This window comes from Podarcis gaigeae, assembly GCF_964106915.1.
Source record: "Podarcis gaigeae genome assembly, chromosome: 14".
Taxonomy (NCBI): domain Eukaryota; kingdom Metazoa; phylum Chordata; class Lepidosauria; order Squamata; family Lacertidae; genus Podarcis; species Podarcis gaigeae.
The window spans coordinates 42,493,540-42,505,615 of NC_139690.1; the positions used below are offsets into that span (position 1 = coordinate 42,493,540).

The 12,076-nt window shown below is 47.1% G+C and overlaps 1 pseudogene across 1 annotated transcript; it reads right to left on the reverse strand.

Moving 5' to 3' along the window:
• Nucleotides 1-6,098: 6,098 nt before the first annotated feature.
• On the reverse strand, nucleotides 6,099-7,595 carry LOC310830929 (tigger transposable element-derived protein 1 pseudogene; annotated as a pseudogene). Its single transcript, XR_014568607.1, has 2 exons — nucleotides 7,433-7,595; nucleotides 6,099-7,157 (listed from the first exon to the last, which is right to left on the reverse strand). The product of XR_014568607.1 is annotated as a tigger transposable element-derived protein 1 pseudogene (transcript).
• Between the last annotated feature and the right edge of the window lie 4,481 nt (nucleotides 7,596-12,076).

Consider the following 12,076-nt stretch of genomic DNA (forward strand, 5'->3'; position numbering starts at 1 on the left):
ACATATAAAAATCAAAAACAAAAATAAAGAAAATAAAAACAACACAAAAATACAAAAAATTCAAAACTTAACAACAATTAAAAACACATAAAGTTTCAATTACTTATTTTCTTTAACCTTATTTCTCAGACCTCCTCACGCCTCCCCTTCTTGTATTCCAATTTAGATTTTCAATTCAGCAAGTCCTTAACTTATATCTCCACTTTAACTTAATAATTTGTTTTAACATACTGTTATTATTCTTTTCTTCTTTCTTCCATTTCCTCAATTTACTTTTACATTCTTCTTCTTCTTCTTCTTCCTCTTCCTCTTCTTTGCTCTCTATGTGCACATGCAATCCCCATCTTGTGAGAGGGCATGCTCCTGGGGCATCACTACTCCTGCAGTTGCCCACATGTTGGTGCCTGAACTGCAGAAGGCAGTCTTTTCTACTACTTAATAAGGCTAGTGCAGCCATGGATCTCTGCAAATTGGGTTGGACTGGCTCAGAGCAATCCATGGTTGTCAGAGGGTGGAGCATCAGGAAGGGGAGGCAGTCAGGATACAAAAACTACACAAAAAGGTTGAGGCCTACCTGGCAGGTGGCTGCATCTCATGAGGAGAAAGTAAGCTCAGTGCCACGGCTTTTACTTTTGTACAATAGTTTAGCTTCACTACACCGCACCTTATTTCCACCCAGCTAAACAAGAAGCGGGAACGCGGGTGGCGCTGTGGGTTAAACCACAGAGCCTAGAACTTGCTGATCAGAAGGTCAGCGATTCAAATCCCCACAACGGGGTGACCTCCTGTTGCTCGATCCCTGCTCCTGCCAACTTAGCAGTTCGAAAGCACTTCAAAGTGCAAGTAGATAAATAGGTACCGCTCTGGCAGGAAGGTAAATGGCGTTTCCGTGTGCTGCTCTGGTTCGCCAGAAGCAGCTTAGTCATGCCGGCCACATGACCTGGAAGCTGTACGCCAGCTCCCTCGGCCAATAAAGCGAGATGAGCGCCGCAACCCCAGAGTTGGCCACAACTGGACCTAATGATCAGGGGTCCCTTTACCTTTACCTAAACAAGAAGCATTGTCAGAGATGAAGGTAAAATCCAGCCAGGCAAAAACACCCAAGGAGGGTGCAAATCAAAGCAAGGCCAGTAAAGAATGTAGTGAGGGAGAGAGTGTGCCCACAGGCCAGAAGAAGAAGAAGAGTCAGAGAGCCACATTGAGCCTCCAGGACTGAGGTTCCCTGCCCATGATTTAGATCCCTCATCCCACAGTTTACAGAGTCCTATTGTGTTATGACAGAATGCTATCTGTTGAAAGGATGGTCTCATTTTTACTCCTTCCCCCATCGTTCTTCATCTTGAGAATGGGAAAGGACCATTGATTAGAAACTCTCCATCATCATCATGCACCCCCCTGTCACAATTGCACATGAGTATTTCTGCTGCTAAAGAGATCAACAAGGGTGAGGTGAAAGGATAGCTGTGCTGAAACAATATTTTACCAAACCGTTGGCCTCATAAATCAAAAGGACCTTAATGGTTTCTTCCTTCGCTCCTCTCCAAAGCTCGCCAGAGAGCTTTGTGCTTGGGGCAAGAAAGTAAAGGCCATTAGTTTCGTGCGTGGAGGCAAATTACAATTAATTTCCCCTGCTGAGAGGTGGGGTCAGAGGTCACACACAGCGGTCATCTGTTTTTGCCAAGTTAGCACAGTTTCTGAGGCTATCAGATGAGGTTGAGGTTGTTTTAGTCCTCCTAAGCCCAAGCCACAGCTGTGAAGGGGAGCAATGTCGAGGTCGCAAGCCTGTCTTTGACTTGCGATAAAAGAGATGTTCATCACGGTGGTTGAAAAGCAATCTGATTGGTGGGTTGCCCTCCGCTCCCCCTGCTAGCTTCTAAAAATGGCGCACTTGTGTAGCACCACAGGCAAATGGGACAGAGTTAATGGGAAAGTCAAAGGAATAGCTTTCAAAGCAGTTCAGTGGATAGGATGGCCTTGAAATGAGCCATTTGCTGCAGAGCTGAACCAAAGTCTGTCAGAAGGCTTTTTTTTAAAAAAAAAAAAAGATATTAAAAGGTTGTCAGCTGAAATTAACAATAAAAATATTCCACTGATCCTGACTTAAATGCATAGATTTATACAGGCAGTCTGTATGTCCTAATAGGTATCCAATTGAGATGGATTATTATAAGGTATGCATTCCCCTGAAGTTTTTCTTTCACTCATTCCCCTAGAAAATGGCCACTTTGCAAGGTTTTCTTTGAATATTCTTCACCATTTTCTTTCCTGGTGGCTGCCATTTATTCCCCCCACCCCGCTCACTCACCCACCCATGTGCAATGCCCTAGAAAGATGTTTGATCCAGACATTGGGGAGGATGCAAAATGGTAGCCAGGCTGATAACACAGGGTTTTGTGTCCCCCCCCCCAACTGTGCCACTTCTTATGGGAATATCCACTCCCAAGGAACTGTTGGGTTAAACGATCAACCTCCTCCCTCCCAGGGAACTCTGGGAATTATAGCTCTATGAGGGGAACAGGAGTCTCTTAACAACTCTTAGCCCCCTTAACAAACTGCACTTCCCAGAATTCTTGGGGGGGGGGGAAGAGCCATCACTGTTTAAAGTAGTATGACACGGCTTTAAAAGTACAGTGCAGATGGGGCCTAAGCTCACATCCTGTGTCATATTTTGGAGGTGGGGGGATTGGCCTCATGTTTATGAAGTCTAGCCTGCCAGTTGTATTGATTTATTTAATGTGGAATGACAAAGATAGAAGCCACCGTGTATAAATAGCTCAGCCCCGCACATAATGAATGCTCTGAGAAGCCAGGAGCACAAGAACAACACATTTAAAAATGACGTTTATCACCTCTGCATCAAATCCGAATATTTAGGGAAGGAAGTGGCTATTTATACGTTTACAAGGTTACTTTAAAAAGAGAAAGGTTGTTCGACAGTGGAACAAACGCCCTCAGAAAGTGAAAGGCTCTCATTCATTGGATGTTTTTAAGCAGAGGTTGGAATGCTATATGTGATGGATGCTTTTAGTTGAGATTTCTGCATTGCAGGGGGTTGGACTAGATGACCTTGGGGCACCTTCCAACTCTACGGTTCTATGTGCAAGTGGTATACATGTAGAAGAGAATGATAAAAGCCCTATTCAGAAAATTCTTCCATAGGAACACAGGGAAGGGAAGGAGCTCAATGCTAGAGCATCTAGCTTCAATCTCTGGCATCTTTAGGTAAGGCAGGGAGAAACTGCCACCTGAAAACTGCCGTCAGTCAATATAGACTGAGCTAGATGGACCAATGGCCTGATCCAGTATAAGTGTCAGGTGGCAGAGGAAGAAGAAGAAGAAGAGAAGAAGAGTTTGGATTTGATATCCCACTTTATCACTACCCAAAGGAGTCTCAAAGCGGCTAACATTCTCCTTTCCCTTCCTCCCCAACAACAAACACTCTGTGAGGTGAGTGAGGCTGAGAGACTTCAGAGAAGTATGACTGGCCCAAGGTCACCCAGCAGCTGCATGTGGAGGAGCGGAGACGCGAACCCAGTTCCTCAGATTACGAGTCTACCGCTCTTACCACTACACCACAGCAGGTTGCCAGGAACCGACAAGGCAAGGAAAAGTCCTTACCCTCTGCTTTTATTCAATATTCACAGAGGGAGGCTTGGGACTGCATCCTCTCGGAATAATGGTGTTGTCCCGAGTGACTCTCCACCCTTTTCTCCCACTTCCTCATTCATCATCTCTTCTATGGTTGGCGCTGAGGGCCCTTTGCTTCTGAGCCCTTTGAGATTGAAAAATTGAAATACTTTATTGTCACTAGTACAACTTCTATACAGTGAGATTACACGAGCACCCCCCACTCAGCTCTCTTAGTCTTAATTCCCCTCGTTTACTGACACACACTCACCAAACCCAAAAGTCAGTTGCCCTGTTGTTATCTTTTCATTCAGCAGCCTAACAGCCCATGGATAGAAACTGTTCTTTACCCTGTTGACACAACTAATCATGCTTCTATATCTTCTGCCTGAGGGTAGGAGATCAAGAAAGTGCCAACCAGGGTGTGAATCATCCCTGAGAATTTTCCTCACTCTCCTGAGGCAACGTTCTTCCACTATTTCATCCAGCAGATTCATGGGACAGCCCGTAATATCTCCTACTTTCAAGGCTCGCCTCGTTCTGGTAGAGGGGGGGTCTGGTATGCTTTCTAAAGACACTGCATCCGTCAGCTGTTGCCCTCCTGGTGGTTCCTTGTCCTCTTCCTCCTCTCCCATTATTTCCCAGCTTTCCCCCTCATCTGCCTCTGAGCTGTGACCTCCCTCAAACCCCTGTTGTAATTCTGAACTGTCTCCTTCTTCTCTGGAAGGGTCAGGCTGGGGAGGCGCTCTCCACCATTCCTCTTCTGCCCAACCCCTGACAATAAGGCAGCTTCCTATGCTCACACAGGCTGTTGCCTTATATTAAGTCAGATCCACTGGTTCCTCTAGCTCAATATTGTCTCTCTGGAATGTCACCTCCAACCTGAAGGTTTGAACCTTGGCTCCCCTTCAAGCAAAGCCAATGTTCTACCACAAAAAAATCTGTCCTCCCCAAAATACAACTCCATTGCATATTACAGTGGTGCCTCGCAAGATGAAATTAATTCGTTCTGCGAGTTTTTTCCTCTAGCGAATTTTTCGTCTTGCGAAGCACGAAATCCCATAGGAATGCATTGAAAATCAATTAATGTGTTCCTATGGTCAAAAAAAGTCCAAACAAAGCCAAATTTGGTACAAAAAGAGTATATTAAGTGCTCTTTAAAGTCACACATACTGTAAAGAGCATTTCAAAAATTGAAGGAACAATAAATTAAGTTTCTAAACATGACAAAAAAAATTTAAAAATCAACAAAGTGTACAGTACATTTTCTAAGACTCTGGGGGACAACTCGAAGAAGGTTCTTCTTCCACTCTTTGCTTCTTGCTGAAGAACCTGTCCATGGTCTGCTGCTTCATCCACCTTTTCAGCACCTCCCTGAAAGGCGACATGACCCTCGTATCAAAAGTATTCGCAAGGTCATGTGCCAGGTCCTTGTCAGGGTGGTGCCGCTGTGCAAAAGCCTGCACATCTTTCCACTTCTGGCAAATGTCCCTCAGTTCTTTAGAGGACAGCCATGTCAGCATCGCCCTTGAGCCAGTGTACCAACTGGACTCATGCACTACAGCCCCGATTGGGCCCAGGCGAGCTGGGTAGCACTGCCAGAGACCTCCTTTCCCACAGGAACAGGTCACAGTGCTGTGGACTCACAGCTTGGAGCTGAGAGCACCGGATTCGCTGTCTCAATAATACAGCCGTTGCGCAGCAGCGTTTTGCAGAGTCTTGCAGAGTATAAACCACTCGGAGAGCAGCTCTGTAAAATATCTTCCTTTATTCTATAACTACAGCTATTATACAAAACTATATACAGAGCTAAATATTCTGAGCATAAATCAATGCTATACTCTGAGTGCCTGCAGCTGCTCTTAGCAGCAATCTTATCTATAAACACGATCTCTTGCACTCTCTCTCCGACACACTGACTGACTCTCTCACACACAGAGATTCACTCACTTGACTAATTAAGTAGAGAGCAGTACATTGCTCCTCCTCTCTGTAGAGTCAGCAGAGACCTCAGGAGATTCTCAGGAGATTCTTGGGTATGGGAGGGGTGAAATCTCCTCAAGCCATTCCTCAGTTGCTTCCTCCTCTTCCAGTGAGGCCTGCTCCTGCGCAGCCTCTGCCTACAGTTTGACCAGCTCCTGGGTGGTCAGCTCGTGGTCGTGCTCCTCCACCAGCTCGCTGACGTCCTCCTCTGTGAACTCCAGGCCCATGGTCCTCCCCAAGGAAACAATGTCCTGCACCACTGTTGACTCTGGTGCATCAGAGTCACTTGGTGCCACACAGTCCGGCCCCAGGCTGCGCCAAGCGCAATTCAAATTTCTCTGGCTGATCCCATTCCAGGCCGTTGTGATCATCTTCAAGCAGGTGACGATGTCGAAGTGGTCCTTCCAGAATTCCCGCAGGGTGATGTTGGTGCAATCAGTCACCTCAAAGCATCACCTGAAAAGCTCCTTGTTTTTTGAAATTGGCGATGAGCTGCTGATCCATCGGTTGGAGCAGTGGCGTGGTGTTAGGCGGCAGGAACATGATGCTGATGAAGCTGAACTCCTCCAACAAGTCCTCCTCAAGGCCTTTAGGATGAGCAGGAGCATTGTCCATCAGAAGCAAAGCCTTCAGCGGCAGGTCGTTGTCCAGCAGGTACTGTTTGACAGCAGGGCCAAAAGCAAGATTGACCCAGTCCACAAACAGCACACGTGTGACCCAAGCCTTACTGTTGGATCACCACATGACACTCAGCTGCTCCTTGTTGACCTTGTGTTTCTTGAAGGCCTGTGGGTTCTCAGAGTGGTACACCAGCAGGGGCTTGATCTTCAGGTCGCCGCTTGCGTTGGCACAGAATAGCAGGGTCAGACGGTCCTTCATGGGCTTGTGGCCAGGCAACATGGCCTCCTCCTGAGTGATGAAAGTCCTTTTGGGCATCCTCTTCCAAAACAGCCCGGTCTCGTCGCAGTTGAAGACCTGCTGTGGAACGTAGCCCTCCGTCTTCACAACCTCCAGGAACTCCGCTGCAAAGTCTTCAGCCGCAGGAACATCAGAACTGGCAGCCTCTCCATGCCTGTCCACGCTGTGGATTCCAGATCTTGTCTTTAACCGGTCAAACCAGCCTCTACTTGCCTTGAAGACTTCTGGCTCGCCTGAGGTTCCTGGCTGTTCCCGGACGAGGTCTGCGTGCAAGGCCTTGGTCTTCTCACAAATGACGGCCTCAGTCACTGTGTCCCCTGCATGCTGCTTCTCTTCTAACCAGATGAGCAGCAACTTCTCCACCTCCTCCAGAACAGCTGGGTGGTTCTTCATGATCCTGATGACTCCCTTGGCTGCATCAGTCGCAAGGATCTTCTCCCTCATCTTCAGGATGGTCCCGATGGTCGATGGATTCCTCCCATACTCCCTGGCGAGGTCTGTCACACGCATTCCACCGTCGTGCTTCCGGATGATCTCCTTCTTCATTTCCAGTGTAACCTTCTCCTTCTTCCTCTCACCGGCCTCTGCAGCAGCAGTCTTCTTGGGTCCCATGGCAGCACAGCTCCTACCTTCGCAAACCCCCCCCCCCAAAAAATCAGTGCTTCACATCCAAAAAATTCAGAAGCACCCAGCCTCCCACCACACAGAAATTCAAACCCAGAATTTTTTTTAAAACAACAGCAGAGTGTCCCAATGGTCACAAAAAATCATAAAAATGCAGAAAAAAACACACACAAGCTTCCAGATTCTTGCAAAACCCTCCCCAATACCAAGTCCTTGAATTCCAAACACCCCAAACCAAAATCCAAAAACCCCCAAAAAAAGTTTTAAAAGTTTAACTTACCAAATGGCTGCAAAAGAAGTTTTGGAAAAGCTTCAAAAATCACCAAAGTCTTCAAAAACCTCAAAAAAGGCTACCACACTGCGTGCTATGAGTTGCTCCTCGAAGTCAAGTCGCAATTGCACCTCTTCAAGCAATGCACCCTGGGTATTAATGGTTTTACGAAAAAGGAAACAAACTTGCAAGACGTTTTTGTCTTGCGAAGTAAGCCCATAAGGAAATGCGTCTTGCGAAGCAACTCAAAAAATGAAAAACTCTTTCGTCTTGCGAGTTTTTCGTCTTACGAGGCATTCGTCTTGCGAGGTACCACTGTATGGCCACAGTTGTTCTAGCTGAACTTTCAAAGGGAAGCTGGGGCAAACTATGCTTGCTTTGCTTCTGCACATTTCCCTAGTTATGCCACCATTCAAGAACAGGGAAAAAGCAATGCCGAGCCAAGTCAGTTGAGGAATGCAACAGGGGGAAATCTTTTCATCTCTAAATTTAGACCACAAGGCCAAATCCCTTGCAACTTTGATATGCAGCTCGTTAAAGGAAGAACCAAACCATCGTAGGTATGAAACATTTGCTAATCACGATCGTGCTTAGAATGGGCTTTACCTAGTTCACACACTTCAGGTTAGATGGGGTCCTGGCAAAGCACCACCCATGCCAGAGGGACCCCTGTTTGCTGGCCTGCCTAAGGTTGGTCACATAAACATTGCCCCAAATGAGAGAGAGAAATGCATGGACATGAAATAAGCCAGACGAGAAAACAGATTTCAATAAAATGTGAAAGTGTAAATGTGTGTTGATAGCTGGGTTTCTCAACCTAAGAGCTACAATTCCCTGTAGACAGCAACCTTCCAGGGGCTGCTGGCTGAGGGAGATGGGCGATAGGCAAAAGCTGGGAGAGCCATGTAATTGCCTATGAAGAGAGATTGGTTATCTTTGAGAACTGCAGCTCTGTGAGGGGAATAGGGGATCTCCAACAACTCCCAAGGCCCTAAACAAACTGCAACTCCCAGGATCCTTTGGGGGACCCCATGACTTTTTAAAGTGCTATGGTAGTACTTTAAATGCATGCTGTGGGTGTGACCTTGGTGCAGCCCGTGTACTAAGTCCTAGCTGCTATGTGGAGTTGTTGTTTCTGTACATACACACACTGAGGGCATCCAAGTGGAGGGCAGCTTGCGACGTGCCAGCCCCGTAATCCTGCAGCCCAGTGGCGTATCGTGGGTTGCCAGTGCCCAGGGCCGTGCCAAAAGTGGGAAGGGAGGGGAATGGATGGAGTACACATGCTAACGGCGCCCGCATCACCCAGGAGATTGCAACCCCAGAGATAAGAAAAGAAGAATCATTCTGTTGTCTTGCGGGGGTCACTTCCTGGTTCACATGGAGCCCAGGGCCGGAAACTCACAGCTGTATTGAGGCAGCACCAGGTGTTGAAATTTTGCACCCCAAGCAATTTTGCAGCCCCCACACTATGCTACTCTTTTGCTCCACAAAAGAGTGGCAAGGACCCCCCACTAGCAGCGGCTCATGTCTGTTGGGTGCAGCTACTGGCCCTCAGTCCCCTTTGCTCCTCAAGTTGAATTATTACACGCAGTCTCTCGCGGAAACTGCCATTTGGTGGTGCCAAACTGGGTATTTACCTGGGCATAAACAATTGTGGGAGAAAATGACAAGGTACTACCTGAGAATTAACCTCCATTCCCCAGTTAAAACACACTTTCTGGACGCTGGGGAAGATGAATGCATTCAGTGACGGAAGGCAAAACCTTCGCTCGGTGCACATCAACCTTAAAATTTGCTCAGCAAGGAGGAGAGCCCTCCTGCTGCGATGCTGTGTGGGCTTCCCTGTCTCACCAGTTCTTTTGTCAAGAGATGGGGGTGGGGGGGTAGAGAAGCTGCCGACGTGGCTGGAAACTAAAAGAACGAACATCCAAGCTGCCGGCTCTCCTTTGCTGGAAGGGCTTGGAAATCCTTGAGCTCTCCAATGCGATGAGTTACTCAGGCTGTAAATAAGCTGTCGAGAGAGCAATTATGATCTGCATCAGATAGCAAAGGTGAGGTGGAGGATCGTGGAGATAGCATCTTTTATTAGGACAACGTTGTTGGGGAAAATGCAGAGGGAGGCGTGAGCACTGGGGGATACATTATACCAGCAATTCAGAGGGAAATCCTTTTCCATGGGCTGCAGGAGGAAAGGCTAGAGGAGCCAAGTGGCACAGCACACTCTTCGCTCCCAGAAGGGCCTAAATTCATTCCCCAGCATTTAAAGTGGGGGTGGGGGACTTTGGGTCCTGGGGATGAATGTGGCCCTCCAGGTGTCTCCATCTGGCCCTCAGAACTCTCCCCTAGGACACAACCCCCTCTCTGCAGGCCACACCCCTCACTTCCCATGCTTTCCCTTAGAATCATAGAGTTGGACTTAGCATCTTCCTTGAGTGTCTTTGCCAGTTTTCAATGTCTCAATGAACTCTGATAATGCCTCTTGCTTACCTGCATGGAAGATAGAGCAGTGTAGTTTAATGGTTGGATTATAGTAGCCATTGATTGATTGATTGATTGATTGATTGATTGATTGATTGATTGCATTTATATTCCACCTTTCCCTCCAAGAAGTTCAAGGTCCTTTTGTACACAGCTTTAAGGGTTTTTTTTGGGGGGATTGTTTGTTTTTACAATCAAGAGGTATATGGATTTTCTAAAATAAATTATGAAATAAAGGTGGCGTCCGTGGTTCTCCCACCTCTTTGTTTATTCCCCACAATAACCCTGTGAGGTAGGCTAGGGTGAGAGAGGGAGTGTCTGGCACAAGGTGACCCAGGGAACTCCATGGCTGAGCAAGGATTTGAACTCTGGATTCCCAGGTCATAGTCCAACATTCTAGAGCCAGTGTGGTGTAGGGGTTAAGAGCGGTAGACTCGTAATCTGGTGAACCGGGTTCGCGTCTCCGCTCCTCCACATGCAGATGCTGGGTGACCTTGGGCCAGTCACACTTCTCTGAAGTCTCTCAGCCTCACTCACCTCACAGAGTGTTTGTTGTGGGGGAGGAAGGGAAAGGAGAATGTTAGCCGCTTTGAGACTCCTTCAGGTAGTGATAAAGCGGAATATCAAATCCAAACTCTTCTTTATACCATGCTGGCTCTTCTGTAGAGGATAATAAGGAGAGGCTTATCCCAAATATGATTCCAGTTGGTATCATCAATAGATGGTTTTAAAACAGCAGAAAATGAACATCTAAGGCTGAGATCTTTTCATCCGCTTACCCAAGGCCATCTCCATGGCTTGGCAAGGATCCTGAGAGTCATCTAGTCCAACGCCTTGCAATGCAGGAATCTCAGCTAAAGCATCCATGACCAAGGACCATCCAACCTCTGCTTAAAAACCTCCAAGGAAGGAGAGTCCATCACCTCCCTAGGGAGTCTGTTCCATTGTTGAACAGTTCTTACCATCCAAAAGTTCTGCCTGATGTTTAATCAGAATCTCCTTTCTTGTAACTTGAAGCCATTGGTTTGGGTCCTCCCATCCAGATCAGGCAAAAACAAGCTTGCTCCAGCCTCCATGTCTAGTAGCCTCCCCCCTCCCAACCTCCCAAATTGTGTCCTCCAAATCATGGAGAGCCACGTGTTGCGGTGAGATCACCCAACTGCCTTATTGTTGCCCGTTTGGATGGCCTCCCCACCTCATTGGTTGCCCCTTTGTTGCTGGGGAAAATTTTCTGTCAGTTGGGGTTTGATTGGCATCTAAGGGGCTATTTAAGAGGCTGCACAAGGCGAAGTACTTTCTCTTTTGCATCGTGCAGCGGATCTCCCGCCCACCCTCCCTATAATTTAAGGTTGTGTTTTTGACCTTGCTATGCCTCTCTAGGGGTCGTCTGTTTTTGGAGTAGGAATTCTGCCACTTGGCTGATTGGCTGGTGCCATTTGGTTTTTGCCTACTGCGTAGCAAATCATTACAACTTTGTAAGGTTGGCAGTTAGGCATTGGTTCATTCTTTTGTGGAAGGGATTATGGATTGGCTGTGCCTGCCCCTCATTTTTGTTGCTGCTGCTAGGGAATTCCATTAAAGGAATCCAGGGGCTCGATTTGCTCTGTCTGATCCCCTCTCAGGGGTAGGGCCATGGGGTGAACTAAGAGGCAGAAATGTGCTCCTCCAGTATGTTTTCCCCTACTGACCTCTGGAGGTTCCAGTTGTCAGTCCTGTTCCTTCCGGTGCAGGTTCCGGTAGTCTGAACCAATGCCTAAGCAACCACTCACATGCTGTAATCAATAAAGTTGCAGCCAAATTAATGCCCAAAATCTTAAACAAATATTCTGTGTCCTGTGTGATTTATTTTGGAGGGGGTTTGAGGGTCTTCACACGCAACCCACAGTCTTTCAATGCATGGGAAGGTTTGAAACCCCCTTCAGAAAAACCTTCACCACTTGATTTTGCTGAGTGTGCAGTGCTGCCCTCTTAACTAACTGAAAACATGTTATTACAGTGCAGCCTCCACCTTGATGTTCCCATTTCCTCAACGGCCTTTATGTATAAGCAGTTAAACAATCGCTGCATCTCTTGACCACACGTGCTCCTAGTCGATGGGAAATATCATATATCATTAATAAATTAACTCCAATTATTTCAGATGGTCTCTGGTTTCTCATGGTCAAATCCTGC